This window comes from Narcine bancroftii, chromosome 8 (assembly GCF_036971445.1).
Source record: "Narcine bancroftii isolate sNarBan1 chromosome 8, sNarBan1.hap1, whole genome shotgun sequence".
Taxonomy (NCBI): Eukaryota; Metazoa; Chordata; class Chondrichthyes; order Torpediniformes; family Narcinidae; genus Narcine; species Narcine bancroftii.
In genome coordinates this window covers 19509695-19532671 of record NC_091476.1, presented here as the reverse complement: position 1 = coordinate 19532671, position 22977 = coordinate 19509695, and the positions used below count along the sequence as shown (strand labels likewise).

Genomic DNA, 22977 nt, shown 5'->3' with positions numbered 1-22977 from the left:
TGGATATTTCAATTTGGAATTAAAATCTGTTTGATTTATGGCTGGATCAAATCTACAAAGATGTGTTCAGTTTTTGCTGTTAGGACAGTAGAGGGCGCTCAAAGTGTTAAATGAATATAGGACGCCTTGAAAAATAGTTTCTTTCTCAAATTGCCAAGTGGTATTTGGTCAACACACACACACACACACACACACACACACACACACACACACACACACACACACACACACACACACACACACACACACACACACACACACACACACACACACACAAGGCGGTTTGGTTGGTGTAGCAGTTAGCACAACACCTTTAAAGCGCCAGCGATCAGGTCTGGACCAGGGTTCGAATCCCATGCTGTCAGTAAGGAGTTTGTACGTTCTAGTCTACATGGATTTCCTCTGGGTGGGGTTCTAGTTTCCTCCCATCATTCAAAAAGATACTGGGGGTGTTGGTTAATGGGGTGAAAATTAGGCAGCACAAAATTGTGGGTTGAAATGGCCAGTTATCGTGATGTATGTCTAAATTTAATTAAAAAGATTAATACAGAAATATTGCAACTAATCAAAGTTCTCCTGTGAAGCTACTTGTGAGCCAGAAAATTTGCTGATGCTTTTCACTTAAAATTTCAGTCAGCTTAACTTTAAGCCCAGAAATCCAAAGTTTGTGAAAAATTGATCATTTGACGAGACAATGTGTGATGCCAGCAATTTGGCAACTTGCCTGACAAGATTCAATTCTCCACCTTCTCTCCCACTGAAAACTAACTTATACATAACTCATTCCAAATTCTGACAAAGGGTCACAAGGCCTAAATATTAATCATTTTGTTTTCTGCAGATTCTGCCTGATCAGCTGAGTTTTTCCTGATTATAAAAAATTTTAGTCTTCCTTATCTGCACTTACCAAGGTTGGGGGACAAGACAGGAGAAATCCAGCGGCTTCTGCTACTACACAATGACAAATTTTGTCCTTTGGTGATGGCTGATGACTAAGCTATATACACATCAGCAAAAGAAGGATCAGGCTTACAGTAGGCCAATGACCCAGTGGAGTAGCAAGATAGAAGGGCATTGCAAATTTAGAAGAGAATCACTCGTGTTGAAATAACAGTGTTATTTCATTAATCAGAAGATTACACTTTTGCATGAGATTTCTACCTGAGCGGTTGAATTGTGTTTGCGGTTTGCACAAACAATTTTATTTTTTCCTCCTCCTCTCACCTTAGTTGTGACAGTGGGTGGCCAGAGACTGTGCGTGGAGGTCAGAGCATGCTGCATGTCTCATGAATTATGACTCTTACTATCAGAGAGCTGCAAATCCATTGCTCTCCTCTCCTTCTCTCTAAGTAAAGAAGATATGCCTTGGTTGTTTGCATCAAGTTAAAGAAAATATTCTTTTTCAATTTTAAGGCTTAAAAAATGAATAAAATTAAGTTGAATGTTCAGGAATGAATGCAGCTGAGATTCTGAAAGATATAGATCGTACAAATCTATTTTGTAGATTCAAGTCTTTTATGATAAGCCTTAACATAATGAAAGAGATGTACTATGAGATAAGATGTCCTGATCAAGATTTAAAGTGGTTCTTGCTCAATTCGAATCTTTTTTCTTCCAACTTGCTTCTTTTACTTTTTGCCTGAGTAGCAATTTATATGTTTTTGAATTTTCTATTTCCTTTGTCTTGAACATGGATAATTTTGGTACTTCACAAGAACTTTATATATGGTGTTGCAGAAAACACATGGCCTAAAATTCTAACAGTGTTTGGAAAGTTGCAGGAGACAGTGGATGCAGGAAAAAATTAGGAATATTTCCTTTGGGAACTCTGGTCCAAAGTCCAAGGCTTTTCCTTCGCATGCTTTGCCTGTACCGTGTGAAAGCAAGAAATCAGCTATGTTCAGAGGGTCACAAAGATAAAAATCAAAATTGGAGTGGAGGGGTGGGTGGGGGTGTGGCTGGGTAATGGATTAGAAGAAGGGTAGGAGTAGGGATTAGCTGCAGAGATTCATTGCAGGAGATCAGAGGGAGAGAATAAATGGTGGGACTATTGAAGACATCAATCAAAGGTGGAATTAGAAATTGAGGAATCTGTAAGTAGTACTAAACAGGGAGTAAAACATGGACGTCTGCAGATACCATGGTTGAAGTAAAAGCATAATGCTAGAGAAACACAGCAGGTCAAACTGTGCACTTTATATAGCAAATATAAAGATATATAACCAACATTTCAGGCTTGAGCCCTTCATCAAGGTATGGGAAAAATGTCAGGTGCCCAAACAAGATGGCGGGGGGGGGAGGGGCAGCAGGAGGCGCACAGTTCCACATGCAGGAGGTATTAGAAGGATAAGGGAGGGCATACCAGTAAACAAGGGGATGGGGAAATGGCTGTGAATGGAGAGGGAAGAGGGTGGAGAGCTGGAGGAAAGAGAGAGGGATGGGGAAGAGAGAAAAAACAGGGAGTAGACTAGCAGAAACCAGAGAAGTCAATATTAATGCCATCCAGCTTAAGAGTGCCAAGATGGAAAATTAGGTTTTGCTCCTCCAATGTACAGGTGGTCTTGGTTTGACATTACATGAAGCCATGGACAAACATATCATTGTGGGAGTAGGGCACAGAATTTTATTGCTAAAGTGGGATTTAGTTGTGGTTACAGATTGGGGGGGGGGGGGTGTGATGTTCATGGTTGAAAGGAATAGAGTTGGCATATTGATTAGTGGAGATGTGTTAGAAGTGTCAACCATCACCATCCCTGCTGAAATTACCTGAAGGAATATTGAGTAAATACATTAGAAATGATCTGCCTAAGCCAGCTTCCCTGCATCATCTTCATGAGCACATTGTAAGAGTGTAGCTTACTAATCCCACAATTAAAAATTCTCCAATTTCCATCAACCCCCTCTCCCAGCCTCTTGCTTTCCTTTCTGCAGCTCCTTCTCCTATGAGCACTCTCTTTCTCAGCCATCTTCCCCTGCCCCATCACCTCTCAGTTCCTTTCTCTTCTTCCCTCAAAGTTGTATCTCCCCCTATCACCTATTAGCCTGTGCTCTTTCCCTCCCCCCACCTTCTTATTCAGGTGTCTGCCTGATTTTAAGCACAGGCCTGAAACTTCAACTTCCTTTTGCTTCCCAAGGATGCTGCATGACCTGTTGAGTTTATCCAGTGCTCCTGTGTACTCCAGCATCACAAATTTTTTGTTTACCTCCACTAAAAATCCCAGAATTTGCATTAGGAGTTTTTTCTTTACTGCTGGACACTACATCAAGTGGAGGGCCCTGGAATGAATATATTCTTATTTGCAATCTTATTAGTAAATTCCTGATTTCTGTGTAAGATTTTTTCCATAAAATTGGCTTGTGCGGCAGATAAAAATGAGATGTTAAACATTCCAATTTCAAAGGCTGTTTTGTGTTCCAAGTCAGAGGTTAACATGCTCTTTATCAAAAAATCTATCGAAACAAATTTAACAAAAATTGAAGAGGAAAATGTGTTTTCTTTGGCTGCAGGTGCACAAATGGTATAAATTTTCTATCTTTGTTGAATCAATGAACCACGTGTGAATGGACAAATATTCCCATTTCATTGAGAAGGAAATGAAATATAAAAGTGATGTAAGTTTATGAGGCTTGATGAACTCATGTTAAAATACCTTAATAGAAGAACATCACTTTCAAACTCAGTTTGGCCTGATGGATATATATTGGATGGTTTGATTGATAGTTGCAATAAAACTTCTAAAAATAAGTCAAACATGAGTTATTCTGTTGGTGTTTTGGCTCCTGAGCATTATATTTAGTCGTTCTTTTTATTTATGCACAAGATATGGGTATAATTGAGATCAACATTCATTGTCCATTCCTAATTACCTTTGAGAAGTTGATAATGAGCCATTTTATTGAACCATAGCAGTCTATTTGATGAGGGAAATCCTTCAGAGGTGTTTGGTGAAAAGTTTGGGACTCAGTGGCAATGAAACTTAGAATCATATACAGCATTATTTAGATGAGAACTTGGAGGTGACGCTATTCCCATGGAACTGCTGCCTTTGGCTTTCTGGAGGGAAACAGCTTTAGGAAATATTTACAGAAGCTTGGCTGATATTCTGAAGTACATATTGCAAAAGGAAAAATCCAGTCGGGGGCACTGGTACCTTAAAAGTTGACTTGTAATGTGGAAATTAGAGGTACTATCTTTTATCCTAAATGATTGTGGGAACTCACGCTCTGTCATATTTGTTCCAGTGATGACATTTTTCATAAATGTGTTTCTAAAACTGCAGCTTTTTTCTTAATGTTGGTTTCTCCTTCACATTGGTAGATGGGGCTCTCACCATGTCTGTTGCATTTTCAGCATGGTTAGCAAGTGATTAGCGCAACAACTTTACAGTGCTAGCAATCTGGACCAGGGTTCGAATCCCATGCTGTTGGTAAAGAGTTTGTACATTCTCCCCGTGGCTCCAGTTTCCTCCCAGAGTTTGAAATGTACCAGGAGTGTAGGCTAATTTGGTGTAAATTGGGCCGAAATGGCCTGTTACTCTGTTGTCTGTCTGCATGTATTTTTATCATTCTGTCTTCAGCCCCTCTCCCAGCACCCCACCAGACTCCACAGTCAAGTGGAACTGGATTCCAACATTGAGCAACATTTTCAAGAGGAGAGAAGAAAATTTGAGAGGTAAAAATGATAGATAATTATAGTCAATCGCTGGATCTTGATGAGAAAAAACATTCAACTACACCAGTTAAGTGACTTCATCTTGATGGACAGGATGGGTGTCCTATCAGACTCCCCATTTTTCTGTAGTACAGCACAAAGGTCTGTAGACAATGTGGTTGAAGTGAAAACACTATCCTGGAAAAACTCAGTTGGTCAAACAAAAGAAACTTTCCTGGCTGTTTTGCTTTTTCCCTCTGTCCCTTTTCACAGTCTCTCTCTCTCTCTCTCTCTCTCTCTCTCTCTCTCTCTCTCTCTCTCTCTCTCTCCCTGCTTCACCACCATGTCTCCTTTCATCTAACTCTATGTTGCTCGTCCGTATTAAATCAGCACAAATACAAATCCTACAATTTGTTTTTACATCAACATAATGGTTTTGTCCCTCATAACATGACCAGAAACAACATCTATGTAATAATGGTGCTACTTTCATAAAAATAATGGGGTCATTTAATGTTTTCTTTTTACAATATCCTAGTAAATTAGAGATATAAAGACTGTTAGTTTTACTTCACTGCCAACACTGAGAGTTGTTTTGTTGTTTCTTTCTATGGTTTCTTTCCATGTTGCCAACAACTAGTTCATAATTGTAGAAATAAATCAGGCTTAATGAGCCATTATCTTCATTAATAGCTCCACCTTTCAACAGATTGAGCTGAGTTTCCAAATTGCATGATTATTTCTTTTCCAATTCTGCAAGATTTACACTGTAACTTGCATAATTTGACTAGAATTAATTAAGCATAATTTCCACATAATTTAAACAAAATTTGTTTTTTTTATTTCTCATTCACATTTGGGAATCTCACACACACCTATTCAAGATGTTTATGGTTATCATTGTTGAAAATAGCTCATCTAAGTGTTTCCAAACAGTGCGCAGCATCTGATCTTGAAAAATCTCAACTTTAAGAAACATTTCTAAAATGCCTGCAATAGTGCTCCTGCTAATACATTAGCTAATACATTTAATTAGCTAATACATTTAATTCTCTATCATATACTGTAGCAACAGTAAAATACTCATTTTTTTGGAATTCAAGCAACCAGGAAAAAAAAATTGTGGAAAGTTTTACCTATTAGTAAAAATGTGAATGTTTAAAATTGGTGCCAGATAGCAGTTAGTCCATTAATCACGCAACACACAATCTCAGGCAACTGGAAAACTTACTTCTCTGGCATCTAACAATCCCTAAAGGTGTCGGATACCAGGGGTAACTTTGTAAAAAGAGGAACGTTCTGAGAAGCAGTAAATTTTGCTTTCTTTTGCTAGTTTTCTTTGTATACTCCTGTAACTCCAGGAATTCACTGAAGCAAAGAGAAATAAAACTGACATGATCGATAATTTATCTCATTTTAACTCTCAGATGATGTGTCCTTCTCAGAAATGGACTCCAAGTTAGCTTCAATCAGAATCTGAAACATTTTGCTGCATGTTCTCCACCTCCATAAAAATACAAATGGTACATCCACATTAAAGAGCTCAGCAACCAATGTCATCACAAACTTTGTCAGCACAAGCGTAGAGGACTGTTTTTAAAAGAAGACAATCTGAGTGTTCCCACCTAGAGACTTTGGCTGAACCAGCTGGCGTGAGTATTCATGGACATCTTTAGCCTTTCCTTGTTGCAAAATGAAGTTCCCACTTACTTTAAGAAGTCCATTATTATCCCCTACCAAAGCAAGACAATGCGCATCAATGACCCTGTGGCTCTGATATCTATTATGATGAAGTTTTTCAAAAGGCTGATCATGGCTACCAACTTCCCAGACAACCTTGATCCACTACAAATTGCCTACTGTCTCAACAGCAAGCACTATCTCATAGGTAGTGCACTGCCCTGGGACACCAGGATAACAAGGACACCGATGTCAGACACCTCTTAATTAACTACAGCTCACCTTCAACACCATAACACCAAACAAATAATTCCCAAACTCAATACCTGAGTCTTAGCAACCCCCTTCTTCAACTGGATCACTGACTTCCTGACCTGCAGACCGCAAGTAGTGAGGAAAGGTGACAATATCTCCTCCATACTGATCCTTATTACAATGCAGAATGAGTACAGAAAGAAGGGGAAACACAATGGTGGAGAAACACAGCAGCTCAAACAGTGTACTATCTATAGCAAAGATAAGGATAGATAACCAATGTTTTAAACATTGGTTATGTATCTGTATCTTTGCTATATAAAGTACATTGTTTGACCAACTGAATTTTTCCAGCATAGTGTTTTCACTTCAACTACAGTGTCTACAGACCTTTGTGCTGTACTACAGAAAAAAGGGGAGTCTGAAGGCATGGTGTCAAAATAACAATCTCTTCCCCAATATTCGCATTGATTTCAGGATATGGGAGGAGCACGAGACCCCTGTATTTATCACAGAACTAAGGTGGAAATGATGGACATCTTCAAGTTCTTCAGAGTAAATTTCATCAATAGCCTGTCCATTTACATTGACACTTTGTCCAAGAAAGTTCATTAATTCCTCAGAAGCCAAAGGATGTCTTTGAGATTCTTGAGATATCTTACCAATATTTACAAATGCATGATCAGGTATTGTTAGGTCTGCTTTGTTCATGAATGAGTGAGACAAACACCAGACTGAGTCGAAATCAGGGTTCTTTGTTCTTTATTACCGGATTGTAACACTTGCGACTAACAATGTTAGTCGGAGAATGCATTCTGCCGTTATCAGCAAAATGGTGATTTTTTATACCCTTGGATACGTGCTTAGAACATCATCATATCATTACTTGTCCAATGACTAAAACTGTTGCTATCCTTTCCCTGCTAGCTTCCTGCCTCTCAATCCATCAATGTCTCTCTTATCTTGTAAGTACAAGGATGCATTCACATCTTGTTACAGCCCTGTACTGGGTAACTCTTTACACATTCCCATCTCATGATGTTTTACCTTACAGTATCTTATCTAGACTCACCATTACATTGAATGTGAACTGCATTGCCTCAAATTGAAAACTGCAGAGAGCGATGAGCGCAGTTCAAGCCATCATGCAAATCTATCTCCCCTTCATTGACTCCATCTATACTTCCCGCTGTCTCAGGAATTCGGCCAACCTTTTAAAGGGTGCATCCAACCTCCATGTTCAATGACAGGTACTTTCCTGCTCTATTAAGGGTCTTAAATGAGCCTCTCATTGGTAAAGGTGATGTCTTTGCACTATTTTAACTGTACTTTTCTCTATACCTTGTACTTTGTGTTTGTACTTTTCTCTATACTCTGCACTCTTTAATATATTGCAACACTACACCTGTACTTTTGTTTTATAATTGCTCTATCTGTGGTACTTAAGTAAGGATAGATTTGCCTAGATACCATTCAAAACAAAGCTTCCGAAACATGAAAGTCTGCTGACACTGTGATTGTAGTAAAAACACACAGAAATTCAGGAGGAACTCGGCCAGTCTCACAGCATCTATAGGAGGTAAAGATATATTATCAGCATTTCGGGCCTGATCCCTTCTTCAATGAATAAGCAAAGAACAGGAAGGCGTAAGTATAAAGGCTGGCCGGGGGAGGAGTCCAGATCAACAAAAGGTATTAAATGGATATGATAAGAGGAGAGGTGAGAATTGATTTTGGCTCTCTGAAAGGAGACAAGGGAAAAGGGCAAAAGAGCTGGGAGAAAGGCAATGGGGAAGAAGAAGGGGAGGGGTGTATTATGGAAACTGGAGAAATTGATATTAATGAACAAACCATAAACACATGCACTAGGAAATTCACACAATGATTTTAATCTGTATGATTGGAAAGGCATGTTTAAAGGAATTTAATGATTTCCTTGTTCAAAGAACAAGTATACTTGTATACTAAGTATACTGCAGTGGTACAGGTATTCACAACATGCAATCAACTATTGAGAAGTGCCTTGAGCATATCAGGTCATCTTGACTTTATTTTCATACTAGACCCTAAAAAGGACTTTGAATTGGAGCACAGTTAGAAAAAAAAACACGACATTCTAATTCTCACTGTCCAGAATCCATGGGCAGAAAAGAGCACAGGTTAGTAGGTTCATTAGGACGGTTGTTTGTACATAGTTAAGCAATGGAATCTGGCAGGGGAAGAAGGGGGGAATAAAATGACATAAGTGTTGAATTTGTGTAAACAGGCAGTTGATAAGTTGGCATAGACTCATTGAACTGAAGGAGCTGTTCCCATGCTAAATAAATGGATGACTCTATTACTCTCAGAACCATTTAGATGGGATCTCACATTAGTCTGCGCCATCTGTGTACTGTATTTCAACATCGAGCAAAATTTTCAAGAGGGAAGAGGAAATTTGAGAGGTAAAAATAAAAGATAGATCATTATACACAATTGCTGAGTTAGACAATTTCTTGATGAGAAGAAACATTTTCAATTACAGCAGTTAAGTGGCTTCATCAATTTACTTAATGTATAGGATGGTGTCACTTGTTCACAACAGAAGAAACTTTCCTGGCTGAGTGTTTCATTCAGCTTTGAGACACCATTGTCCATTATGAGTAGAAGTCTTCAAAAGACAGTTTAAGCAATCATCATTAAGATGTCTAAATCTCTCCTTTTAGGCAATAATGCCAATGGCGCTATTTCTCCGAGGCTCTGCAACAGGGAACATCTGCACATCTGCACATTCATACCAATGGCAGCACAAATCTTCAGTGATTCTGGGCCTCATTACCAATGAGCTACAAGACCCGAAAACCATGCTGCAGGTCATCTGCTTCAGACTGGTATATGCATGGTTGGAATGCAAGCAATTCTAATAAGGATAGTTTGGAGTGCGAGAAATTGACAGCAAAGGGAAATTATTTCAATTGTCTTCAATGACCCAAATGTTCAAACTCAAGTATAACCTGAAGCCATTATTCTCACATACCCTTAACGCTCACAATGCTTGATAAATTTTGCTTTTCAGTAGAAACCATTTGATAAAGCATAATGTTTTTAATCATAAGCCCAGTTACTTAATGCAATTGTGCCCTTTGTATTTGGATAAATTTGGCCAATTAACTTAACTTGATGTAAGTCAAATATACTCTGTTCCCCTCATCCCTTCATTGTGCCCCTGTAAGAAGGGGCAATTAGTTCTAATTTCCAATTGAAATTACTTAAGAAAGTCAAATAGAGAGGCATCAATATTTCCAGGGAGAAGACAAGCATGCAGGGAAGTGTGGGGAACATCTGGCAAGGCCACAAGTCTTTACCTTCTGTAACCTATCTGGCTACTAAATAGTAGAAGCAGAAATAATAGTAGGGACTTTTAGGGACAATCCTTTGAAATTGGCAGGAAGAAGAGAAGAAGAAATTGAAGTTTGGGGATAGGTTGATTGCTGATCATAGGAGAAAGATGGAAAAGGTTAGCATTAGAGAAGAAAATCTGCAATTACAGTGGCAGGGAGGAAGAGGTCTGCCACCCAAAAGAGTGATAGCTAATGGCTTCCATAAGAGGTCCCTCCATGCCCACAAGCAGTTCTGTTAAAAGCACAAACATGAAATCGGGAACTTATCATTCAACACTCTACTGTTTCCTGAACTCAGGGAAACATTGAACATAGAACAGCACAGCACAGGCCCTTTGGCCCTCAATATTGTGCTGACCCATATGTCCCTTCATTTAAAAAAAAACTAAACTCTCCCTACCGCATAACCCTCTATTTTTCTTTTATTCATGTGTCTGTCTAAGAATCCCTTAAATGCCCGCAATGTTTCAGCCTCCACCACCAACCCCGGCAAAGCATTCCAGGCACCCACAACTCTCTGCATAAAAAAACTATCCTTGATGTCTCCCCTAAACTTCCCTCCCTTACTTTATGCATATGTCCTCTGGTGTTTGCTGTTCCTGTCCTGGAAAATAGGTGCTGGCTGTCCACCTTATCCCTGCCTCTCATAATCTTGCAGACCTCTATCAAGTCTCCTCTCATCCTTCTATGTTCCAAAGAGAAAAGACCCAGCTCTGCTAACCTTGCCTTATAAGACTTGTTTATCAATCCAGGTATAATCCTGGTAAATTTCCTCTGCACTCTCTCCATAGCTTCCAAATCCTTCCTACAATGAGGTGACCAGAACTGAATACAATACTCTAAGTGTGGTCTTACCAAAAATTTGTAGGGTTGCAACATGACCTCGCTACTCCAGAATTAAATCCCCCTATTAATGAAACCCAGCATCCCATAAATCTTCTTAATTATCCTATCAACCTGTGCGGTGACCTTAAGAGATGTTTGGATTTAAATTCCAAAGCTCCTCTGTTCATCCACACTCTTAATTAATTGACCATTAATGTTATACTCAGCCTTCTTGTTGGTCCTTCCAAAATGCATCACCTCACACTTATCTGGATTGAAATCCATCTGCCACTTTTCTGCCCAACTTTGCATCCTGTCTATATCCTCTTGTAATCTTCGACAACCTTCAGCTTCATCCACAACTCCTCCAACCTTTGTGTCGTCCGCAAACTTAATGACCCATCCATTCGCCTCTTCATCCAGGTCACATAAAAATCACGAAGAGCAGGGGTCCCAGAACGGATTCTTGTGGCACTCCACCAGTAAATGACCTCTATGCAGAATACTTCCCTTCTACTACTACTCTCTGCTTTCTATCTACAAGGCAATTTTTCATCCACACAGGCAAAGTTCCACTGATCCCGTGCCTCATAAGTTTCTGGATGAGTCACTCATGGGGAACCTTATCAAATGCCTTGCTAAAATTCATTTAGACCACATCTATTGGCCTACTTTCATCAATTTCTTTAGTTACCCCTTCAAAAAACTCAATTAAATTCATGAAACACAACCTTTCCTTCACAAAGCCATGCTAACTATCCAAATGCTCATAGACCCTATCCTTAAGAATCCTCTCCTTTAGTTTGCACACCACTGATGTAAGACTCACTGGTCTATAATTCCCAGGATTCTCCCTGTTAACCTTTTTAAACAAGTGGACTATATTTGCCATTCTACAATTCTCCAGAACCTCCCCTGTGGCCAAAGAGGATTAAAAGATCATAGCAACTTCCCCAGCTATCTCTTCTCTCACTTTCCACAGCAGCATCCAGATCCAGGGATTTATCAATCTTGATGTTTTTAAGAAGATCCAACATTTTCCACTTCCTTAATCACCACATTGTCCAGCATACTGATGTGTTAAATTTCGACCACCATGATCAAAGACCTTTTCTATTGTGAATACTAACACAAAGTATACATTTAGGATCTCCCCAATGTCCTCTGCTTCCAGGCACATGTTGCCTCCTTTATCCTTTAGCAGTCTCACCTTCATTCTTGTCATCTTTCTGTTCATCACATATGCATAGAATGCCTTGGGGTTCTCTTTAATTCTACATTCTAAGACCTTCTCATGCTTCCTTTGAGCTCTCCTAAGTCCTTTCTTAAGCTCATTCCTGGCTACCATATACTTCTCATGAGCCCTTCCAGTTTCCTGCTTCCTTCTTCCTCTTGACTAGTTGCCTGACCAGTTTTGTCAGACATGGTTCCCTTTTCCTACTATCTTTTCCTTGTTCCAGTGGGAAAAACCTATCTTGGATTCTGCACAGGTGATTCCTAAACTTCCTTCACATTACTTCTGTGCTTTCACCCTTAAACAACTGTTTCCAATTTAGTTCCTGCCTCATCCCTTCATAATTAGTCCTTCCCCAGTTAAGCACTTTTTCAGTTTGACTGTTTTATCCTTTTCCATAGCTATGTTGAAGCTAAGGGAGTTGGTCACTCTCACCAAATTGGTCCCCCACCAAGAGATCTGCCCCCTGACCAGGTTCACTCCCCAGAACCAGATCCAGTGTGGCCTCTCCTCTGGTGGCCGGTCCACATACTGTGTCAGGAATCCTTCTTGTACACACCTGACAAATTCAGTACCATCTATCCCTCTTGCAGTCAGTAGGTGCCAGTCAATATTAGGGAAGTTGAAATCACCCACAACTACAACACTGTATTTCCTGCACCATTCAAAAATCTACCTGCTTATCTGCTCCTCTGTGTTCTGAGGGCTATTTGGGGCCTGTAGACTACTCCCAACCCAGTGACAGTGTAGCGGGCTGAACCATGCTATACAACAAACTGGCTCATGGAGGTTTGAGTCAGCAAGAACAGGATGCCCTGAAGTGCTGGACTTGCTGCCAATCATCAGGGATGATGTCATTTCTGAGCCAAGTATTGCGAAGGCCATCAGGAGTGGGGGTGTTCTAAAAAAAACATGCAGTGTTGAGTAAGGCTGTTGGTCAACTCAACTACAACGACTGGTGTATTTAGTTCGCTACTAAACGACTACAATAGCTCCCTTCCTATTTCTGACTTCCACCCACACCTCTGCAATGTCTTCCCTTTCTATAGCCCTGAGACTATCCCCTCCCTTTTCTACCTCCCATCCTATTCCTTTTAAAACACCTAAACCTTGGTACCTGCATCAGTCAATCTTGCCCTTCTTCCAGCTAAGTTTCAGTAACGGCAACAACATTGTAGTTCCACTTACTGATCCATGCTCTAAGTTCATCTCCTTTATTCTTGATACTCCTAGCATTGAAATAGACACACTTCAAACCCTCTATCTGGCTACCTATGTGTTTTGTCCCCTGCTTGTCCTTCCTCACCAATTCAGACCCAATAGCATTGTGTTTTTGTCCTTCTACTCAAATCTTTGCACTCATATTCTGATTCCCACCCCCCTGCCAAACTAATTTAAACCCTCCCCAACAGCTCTAGCAAACCTGCCCGCCAAGATATTGGTCCCCCTCCAGTTCAAGTCAGGTCTTCCCCAGAAGAGATCCCAATGATCAACAAATCTGAACCCCTGCCCCTGGCACCAATATTTCAGCCACGCATTTATCTGCTACAACTTCCTGTTCCTACCATCCCTGCTCACCATGCTGATTAAATCAGGATCCCAATCACAATTTAAAGAAATGATCTGCTTCTCTCCAAGAGAGGAAAGCATAAAATGTATGGCATGAAACCTGTCTCTATATAAACCGTGAGCGGATGTGCACATGATAAATTAGAGAACATTTTCTTTTAAAACAAGTAACATTGCTCCACTACATTTGTGCCCTTGGTGGGATTTAATATTGAGGCCAGAGCTCTGGACATAAAATTAACAAGAATGTCTGAAAATAGTATTTGGCAAGACTGAAGCTTACTTTGAAAGCCTGCATTGATATCACTAGTGAAAGAGCTAAGCAGATCCTAATGTATCATTGCACAGAATGTGACTTCACATGTGGTGCAGAATGGTCCAATTTTAATTTGGGTGCACTGTGGGCTTTGGAGCAAAATTCCTCTTCTTAATGGTCAAATAGAAAACTTCAAAAAAGAAAGCCAAGCCAAGCCCCCATTATTATAATCTGAAGTTAAATTGTATTGGAGTCCAAATTCTACAAATGGACCAGCTATGCAAATATGGATGAAACCTCTAACTGGCTTCAACAGGCAAACCTAATGCTGGAGTTAGCTGGAGTAGGTGGAGCTATCTTGGGATGCAGGGTTAGGTACCATTATGGCTCATTTCCTGCACGGAGATAATAGCAGCCCTGAAACATTGTTTTCACGTCATTTGCAAAAAATATCTGTTGTACAAATTGCTATAGTTTTTCAGTCTTTACATAAAATTGAATATATCATTTGGGAGACTGGGTGTTCCCACCACCATAAAATATCCACCCCCAAAATATTCTACTCAGCAATGTCTCCATTCATATAAAGAGGCCTTGTTGCATAATTACAATTTCCAATGACTTCTCCATGTTGTTTTATTTTCACACTTCCCAAATCCCCTCTTCACACTTCCCTTCTCAGATACTCTGCCTTCATTTGCCCACTGCTGATATTCTGGCCTTGACTTTCTCCTAGATAAAGCAATAAGATTTCTCTTTGTCTCTGCTGCCCTTCTACAAAGAGCACAAGAAGCAGGCGTTGTCATTCTCCTCATCTAGTGCAAATACTGCGACTAACTGTGACAAATTGGATCCTGTCCCACTCAACCCAGCCAGTGATGATTCTATAGATTCTTCTAATCTATCAGCTATCATTGTTCGGCTAGTTGTTCTTGACATTAAACTATTTTAACAAGCCACCTTATTGTTTCTTGATACTGGGCAGATTCATGTTAGGATAGGTTTAGCCTCCTATTCATCACACATTGGGGAACACAATTTAGGCAAACATCATGCCTGCTCTGTTCGTTCCTGTGGGCTACACAAAAACTAGATCGTGCTTGCTTTAGCAAGATTTGTTGACCTCCCCAATGCAGCAGTGAACAGCATACTATGATGCGACAGAGATGAGCAGCAGTTTAAAATGATCATGAGGCCAAGAATTCAAGAGTGACAGTAGCCCTGAACACAATGGCAAACCAGTTAATGCACATATGTGGGTGACTATTCATAAAATATCTGAGATCTCATTTAGGACAATAAATGCAGTTTGAGTGTTGGCCCTTTAAATGGAACAGTTTCAGAGAAAGCGAAGTCATAGAGCAATGACACATTTCAGACCAGTGAGGTTGAAAATTGCCCGGTGGTTGAAGTTTTATGTAAGAAACTAATGGTTAAGTACAACAAGAATGAGGTGCACATTTCTCAATTTTCTTCAGAGGGTACATTCACATGAACAAACCCTGGCCATTCATAAAGCAGAAATCTGGATGATGCCACCTGCACACTGTATTTTCTACCACTTTCCTCAAAAGTTCTTATCATTATCGCACTCTTTGGTTTGCACCCCCAATCCATTAGCAATTTCTTCTTTGATCACTCTATCTCATTCTTCCTCCTCTGCCTTTCATTTAAAGTCCACGTTCTCAACTGTCCAATCAAGTACAGTAAAACCCCAGTATCCAGATCCTTTGGGGATTGATAAATATTGGATAAGTGTATTTTCTGGTTGCTTGTGACTGACTCTTGGAATGCCTAACTAATGCACTTGCATTAAGAATATACAGTTTAGAAGACAAAATACTATACTGTACTCACAATGAACAAACTTCATTTGCATGAATATACAAACCTTAAGACATTTTACTTTATTTTCAGACAGATTCTTTGAAAACATTTAACCGTCGCTGCACATGCAGATTCCTTCCCCTCCACAGAGCCACCTGAAGGACAATCAATAACATTATAGATAATTAACTCCCCTTCATCCTCCCAAGTTTACATATAAAGCTTCTGACTTGTTTCTCTTTCACATGATGCCCTGCACTTTTGTTTTATGTAACTCTTTCTCCTACCCTCTTGTTTTATTGTAACACTGTGTTTATATTGATGTATAACTTGCTGTACTATGTAGAGGTTAACTTGCATGAGTAGCATGCAAAAAGAGTTTTTCACTGTATCTTGGTGCAGTGAAAAATAAACAATTCAATTCAATTATAATGTGGATGTGTGGGGTACTTAACTGCAGGTTTCACCAAGGTGATGTTATTACCTCCTCTGGGCAAGACATTGACAGGAGGGGATATGAATTCATGTGCTCCAAATGTTGTCTACTCATCAGATGAATGTTCAAAAATCAGTTGCCAGCTATCCACTGGCAGAACAGCAATCAAGTAATCTTAACTTCTTTTTTCATTGAATTTGCTTTTTCATCATGTTGTATACATTGCTTAATTTTAATTATTGGCTAATTTTTGTTCAGTTGACATAAAGACTGCTGTAGAAATATCAGAAGTCGATTTCATATCAGTCAAGAGACCTTCGTTTAATTCAGGAGTATATCTAAGCAACAGGAGTTCATCCTGCCTCAATTTCACCAAGGTAACCAGTAACATGGCACGGCATGGAAGGCTGCAAAACCTGTCACATTCACAAGAAGCACACACATCTAGCACAGATCCTTCCTTCATACTTCTTTAATAAAGTCACTCCATCAGCAGACAGCATCAACCAGCTATTCAGCCTGGGTGACGTCATTGCTGTTTCACACAATTTTATTCAAACAGCTGCTACAAGGAAAGCACAACCAAGGCTCTCTGCTGGCTGAATATTTGCTACCATCTTCACCAAAGGTTTACGTGTTACTTCCAAGAACATTTACTTTTATAATTTTACACTTAAGTATTTTTACCTATTATTTTATTCTCATTTATTTTAATTGTTTTATTTAATTTCCTCGATTTATTTTTGTTAGTTGCTTGAGTCTGCTGGTTGCTTGAATTTCAGATACTGGGGTTTTACTGTGATGTAAAAATATTCTCACCAAGGAAACAAAATGATTTTATTCTCTCGGTCTCTGTTCTACATGATGTGTCATATTTGCTGTTTAAAATCTCCATTTCAATTCACCATCCACTCTCTGCAAACTTCTTCCTGCAGTTGAGATTCTCAAAATATTTTTGAGTTTTTTTTCTTCTGAAGTGTTTGGAATAAAGGAGGTAGAATCACAGGGAAAGGCAATCTGCAGAGATCATTTCGTTGAGTGGATGAGACTAACAATCATATGGGAGATGTCAAGGTCAATCAGATGTTCCCAGATGCATAAACCTTTGCAAAATTCCAATCATTTCATTGACCTTGACATCTCCCTTATGATTGTTAGTCTCATCCACTCAATAAGATTATCTCTGCTGATCGCCTTTAGCATTGCTTTGCCCTGTAACTCTACTCCCTTTATTCCAAACACTTCAGAAGAAAACTCAAAGTATTTTACCAATCTTAACAGGCTAAACACTGATCCTCCATTTTTAACTTCTTTGCTGATACAATAGGTCAGGTTACTGAACAACTCATCACCTCCTAGAACATATGGGATATGAATGAAAATATTGCTATGCCAATCTCAGAAAACTGAGGTCATAAATCTCATGAAAACAGCCAGACGAGTTCTGCAATAAAAGTGCCAGAGAAAAAAAAGAGCATGCAAGTAAGAAAAGGGAGAGGGTGAGAGACAAGAGACTGCAGATGCTGGGATCTAGAGCAAAAAAACAGTTTGCTGGAGGAACTCAGCAGGTCAGGCAGGTGGAGGGATGGGGTTGGCATTGTCAGTGTTTTGGGTTGAATCTCTTCATCAAGACAGAAGTAAGGAAGTAAATACAGGTAGTAAAAAAAACTCTGTTAAAGTTGAATTCCACCAAAGAAACACAATGCCCAGGCAGTCCTTATATTAATATTTTGATTGGTAAAGATTCCTGGACAGATCGCCTGTTCAAACCTTGCTGCACAAAGATAACAGAAGCAAAGTTCACTTTTAAAATCAAGACTAGTTAAGTTTGTTTGTGGATGAGGAAAGTTTAGGAATTCTATGACATTTTTGTGTGATCAACCCTCCCAATGCGAGATGAAATGGAGGCTGCTGTGACGTGCAACAATAATCATCGTGTGCAACACACACATCAACATCACTTGTGCAATATTTGTGTGCACAAACATGGACTTCAAATGACACATCCAGCTGACCCTGACCCAGTCACTTGTCCAACTGGCACACCTCTTCCTGACCAACAGAGCCATTCATGGACCCACCAGTCTCCAACCCCACATCTCACTCCTCCGGAATTCCTAAACATTTCTGACTAGTATATTCCTCCCTGACTGATGATCCTTGGTTCAACCACTAGCCTCACATCCCAATCATGTGATCAACTCAAGAGTTTATTTGAAAGATTCTTTTTATTCCCATGTAATAAAGCAGAAAATGTTACATTACTTGAAATTTCCTTCTGTCTGCTGAAAGGCAAAGATTCGCCATTAGTATTGCCTGATGCCCCCTACAGTTAGAGAAAGAAAAACAAAAGAGAGTACCTTCATGGCTACTGAGTGTGTGTGTATAGATTCTCCTCCCACAGCCACTAGAACTGCACAGACTCCTGTTCTATCCATTGGCAACGCGAGCTCCAGACCCAAATCTTTGATACAATCAGGAAGCCTTCAGAGCCCTCAGCACCCTATCATATCTCAGTTATGAAACATGGTTCCCATGAGTCAGTCTCCAACCATCTGTAGCCTGTGTGGGTCCTCCAACCGTGTCGCCAGCAGCCCGCAGTCTGTGTTGATCCTCCAACCACAAGTCACCAGCAGCCCGCAGCCTGCATGGGTCCTTCAGCTGCTGAGCCTCTTCCTGGCCGTTGATGTGGTCAGCACTCTGCAAGGTCATTACCTATGCTTCTCTTTGCCAATACAGGGTGTTGTTTCTCCCTGTTCTGACACCCTGCACTGGACCTCTGCTCCCCAAAGTCTGAAACCTCTTGAATCCACTGCCAGCACAGGTGCTACCATCTTGGGCACAGACCCCGCAGTTGCAGGATTTTAAATAAAAACACTTTCAGCCCCTTTAACAGGCTGTTTATAGCCAATACGGAGCCATCAGCTTTTGCTGGTTGTACAATGTAGAGGAGTGCTGTGTCTCCACTTCCCGCTCTCCCCAGGTCCACATCAGTGGCAGCACTGCCATTACAGCAGCTCTGGCAGCGCTACCATTTCTTCTAATCAAGACCCCAGTTCAATAACATGTCTGATCAACATTCCATGATGATTTTGTCTTCTGAAGGGCTTTTGGCTTGAAACGTTAGATATCTATGGCCTTCCAAGGTTGATGGTTGACTCGCCGAGCTCCACCACTTGTGATGCACTGAGGTAGCAGCAAGCAAACACAAAACTCCAAAGACTGTACAACAGGCTTTATTCCAGTAAAAGTCTGAACACCAGTTCAATCCTTGGTGGCTCCCTGTGTGACTGGCTCAGGAGGGGCCGGCTCAGGTTTATATTCAGGTTGGCCAGGTGGAGACAGCCCCTTAAGTGGTCTTCCTGCAGGTACAGAGATCGCCCCCTGCTGATGGTCATAACACTACATACTCTTTTGCATTGTCACCTGCTGTCCAGGCAATCTGCAGGCATTCTATCTGAAGTCTGCTCACCATTCAAAAATCTTTCTGTTTCACAGATGTGAAGGGAGACTTGTGTGGCTGGATGGGAGCCACAAGTTAGAGAAAAAATGATCCAGCCATTCCTTTAAATTTAAGAAAGAGGTTGCTCTCAACCTTTGAGAGTTCAATGATTCTGTCACATTCTATAGGAACATAGGAAGTAGGAACAGGAGTAGGCCAAAAATGGTCCATCGAACCTGCACCGCCATTCTATAAGATCATGGCTGATCTAATTTATGACCTAACTCCACCTACCTGCCTTCTCCCCATATCTCCTAATTCCTCTATCATGTAAAAATTTATCTAATTGAATTTTAAATATGTTTAATGAAGCAGCCTCAACCACTTCCCTGGTTAGAGCATTCCAAATATTCTGGGAAAAACTATTTTTCCTCATCTCTGTCCTAAATCTACTCCCTCGAATCTTGAGACGGTGTCCTCTCATTTTAGTTTCCCCGGCCAGCTCAAAAAACCTTCCTACATCTATCTTATCCATACCCTTCATAATCCTATATGTTTCTATAAGATCTCCTCTCATTCTTCTGAACTCGAGCGAATACAATTCTAGACGATTTAATCTTTCGTCATAAGTCAACCCCTTCATCGCAGGGATCAACCTAGTAAACCTCCTCTGGACCATCTCCAAAGCTAGTATATCCTTCCTCAAATATGGAGACCAGAACTGGACACGGTACTCCAGGTGCGGTCTCACCAGTACCTTATACAGTTGCAACATGACCTCCCTACTCCTGAATTCAATTCCTCTTGCGATGAAGGTCAACATTCCATTTGCCTTCTTAATAACCTGCTGCACCTGCAACCTAACTTTTTGCGATTCATGCACAAGCACTCCCAAGTTCCTCTGCACAACAGCATGCTGTAGTTTTTCACCATTTAAATAATATTCAGCTCTTTTATTTTTCTTGCCAAAGTGGATAACCTCACACTTACTAACATTGTATTCCATCTGCCAGACCTTTGCCCACTCATCCAGCGTAACTATATCCCTCTGCAGACTCTCCACACCCTCATTACAATTTGCTCTTCCATTCAATTTGGTGTCATCCGCAAACTTGGCTACACCACATTTTGTCCCCTCCTCCAAGTCATCAATGTAAATGATGAACAGTTGTGGGCCTAACACCGATCCCTACGGCACCCCACTTACCACTCTCTGCCAACCTGAAAAACTCCCACTTATCCTGACTCTCTGCCTCCTGTCAGACAACCAACTTTCAATCCAGGCCAATATACTTCCCAGGACTCCACTTTCCTGTAACTTAGTGATAAGTCTCTTGTGCGGCACCTTATCAAACGCTTTCTGGAAATCCAAATATACAACATTAACCTGTTCCCCTCTATCCACCGCACCCATTATATCCTTAAAGAATCCTAACAAGTTTATCAAACAAGATTTTCCCTTTCTAAAACCATTCTGCGTCTGCCTGATTGAACCCTTATGTTCCAAAAGTTTCACTATTTCATCTTTAATGACGGCTTCAAGCATTTTTCAAACTACAGACGTCACGCTAATTGGCCGATAATTTCCAGTCTTCTGCCTTCATCCCTTCTTAAAAAGTGCTGTGACATTTGCTGTCTTCCAGTCTGCCGGGACCTGCCCAGAGTCCAAGGAATTTTGGTGTATGACCACCAACTATAACTTCTGCCATTTCCTTCAGAACCCTTGGATGCATATGCCCTCCCCAACATTCGCGTCCTTAACTCCGCACTTGGGCATGCTGGACGTGTCTTCCACTGTGAAGACTGGCACAAAATATTTGTTCAATGCCTCGGCCATTTCCTCATTTTTTACTACCAGTTTCCCTTTCTCATCCTCCAAGGGTCCTATGTTAACTCTGGCCACCCTCTTCCGTTTTATATATTTATAAAATTTTTTGCTTTCTGTTTCTATATTTTGTGCCAATTTACTTTCATAATCCTTTTTCCCATTTTTTATTGCCCGCTTTGTAACCCCTTGTTGTCTCTTAAGGTTATCCCAATCTTCCAGTTTCCCACTGCTCTTTGCAGCTTTGTGCACCTGCACCTTCAATTTTATACTCTCCTTTATTTCCTTTGTTAACCACGGTTGATTTTTCCCTCCCTTGCTGCCCTTTTTCCTGACCGGAATATATTTTTGTTGAGCATTACAAAATATTTCTTTGAAAATCTTCCACTGTTCCTCAACTGTTTCATCAATTAGCCTGTGCTCCCAGTCCACTCTGCCCAATTCCTCCCTCATCCTATGGTAGTCACTCCTGTTTAAGCATAATATATTAGTTTTAGATCTAACTATTTCCCCTTCCATCTGAATGAGAAATTCATTCATACTATGATCTAGTGCCTCTGAAGCCTCTTTTCCAGAACCCAATGGTTCCTTCTGCCTTCATTCATGTATACCTCTAGGACTTATTTTGTTTTATTTTCTCTCATGATCTGTTACTTTTGCCTTGCACTATCCCCACTGTCCTTTTATTACTGCAACCCTGAGGAGGTACCCCACTGGTCCTTTGTTCCTCATTCTCTGCTGAACCCCTCCATAAATCTCTCCCACCACTTCTTTCAATCATCATCTAGAAGTTCCCACTTTCCTAATCTCTGACTTGTTAAAAAAGTATAAATTTCTAGAATCTTATCATTTGAATTTTATGTTGGATGCAAGATTTTACTTGGAAGCTTCTGAATCATAATGGTTTCTCAGCTTTCTTTCTTTCAGTTCTGCCTGTGACCAAATACTGTAGAAAAATTCCCTGTTCTGTGTGAATTAAAGAAGCTAGTGTCAATGATTCACATTGTTACAGGAATTTGAAATAGATTGTTAAACTCCACTGGTGCAGATGATAGTTTCAAACATCAGTTTTTATTGATAGCTTTATCTTAGTCAGTGAGTAGTGTGACAGTTTCTGTTATGTTTGTATTGTATATAGATATGTTTTTGGGAGACAAATTGGGACAGGCTTATTAGTGTAGATCACGTACAAACACATCAAAACAGATCTCATTTAAAATACTGGGGCTCTGCTCAAGCCAGACAGGGTGGCTCCTGAGGGCCTTTGCAAAATCTTTGGGGAGTGCCCAAGTGACCTCACTAATGGATTGTTGTTTTGAAAACCAATAGATGAAAAAGATCAGAGGAGTAGTTCAGAGCCGCAGGCTGTCTGGGAGTGCAGCTTGCTGTTCTAAGAGGGTCATGTGGTATTTGCAAGCAGAGAGAGTTGAATAGCTTTTTCTCTGAGAGAGAGGGAGAAAAAGAGAGAGAGATCAGTTTTGCAGTCCTACAGTCAGCAGCAGCAGTTGGGACTGGAATAAGACAAGCTGGAAAGCTTGTGGAAAAACCCCATTTGGAAGATGGGTTGTGAGTGCTTAGTTCAACCTGGTCAATGCCC

General features: G+C 40.4%; 1 protein-coding gene across 2 annotated transcripts in view; it reads right to left on the bottom strand.

Annotated features, from left to right (window-relative positions):
• The window catches only part of nlgn3a (neuroligin 3a), a 401317-nt gene that overhangs the window by 235555 nt on the left and 142785 nt on the right, over positions 1–22977 (bottom strand). The window lies entirely within an intron of this gene.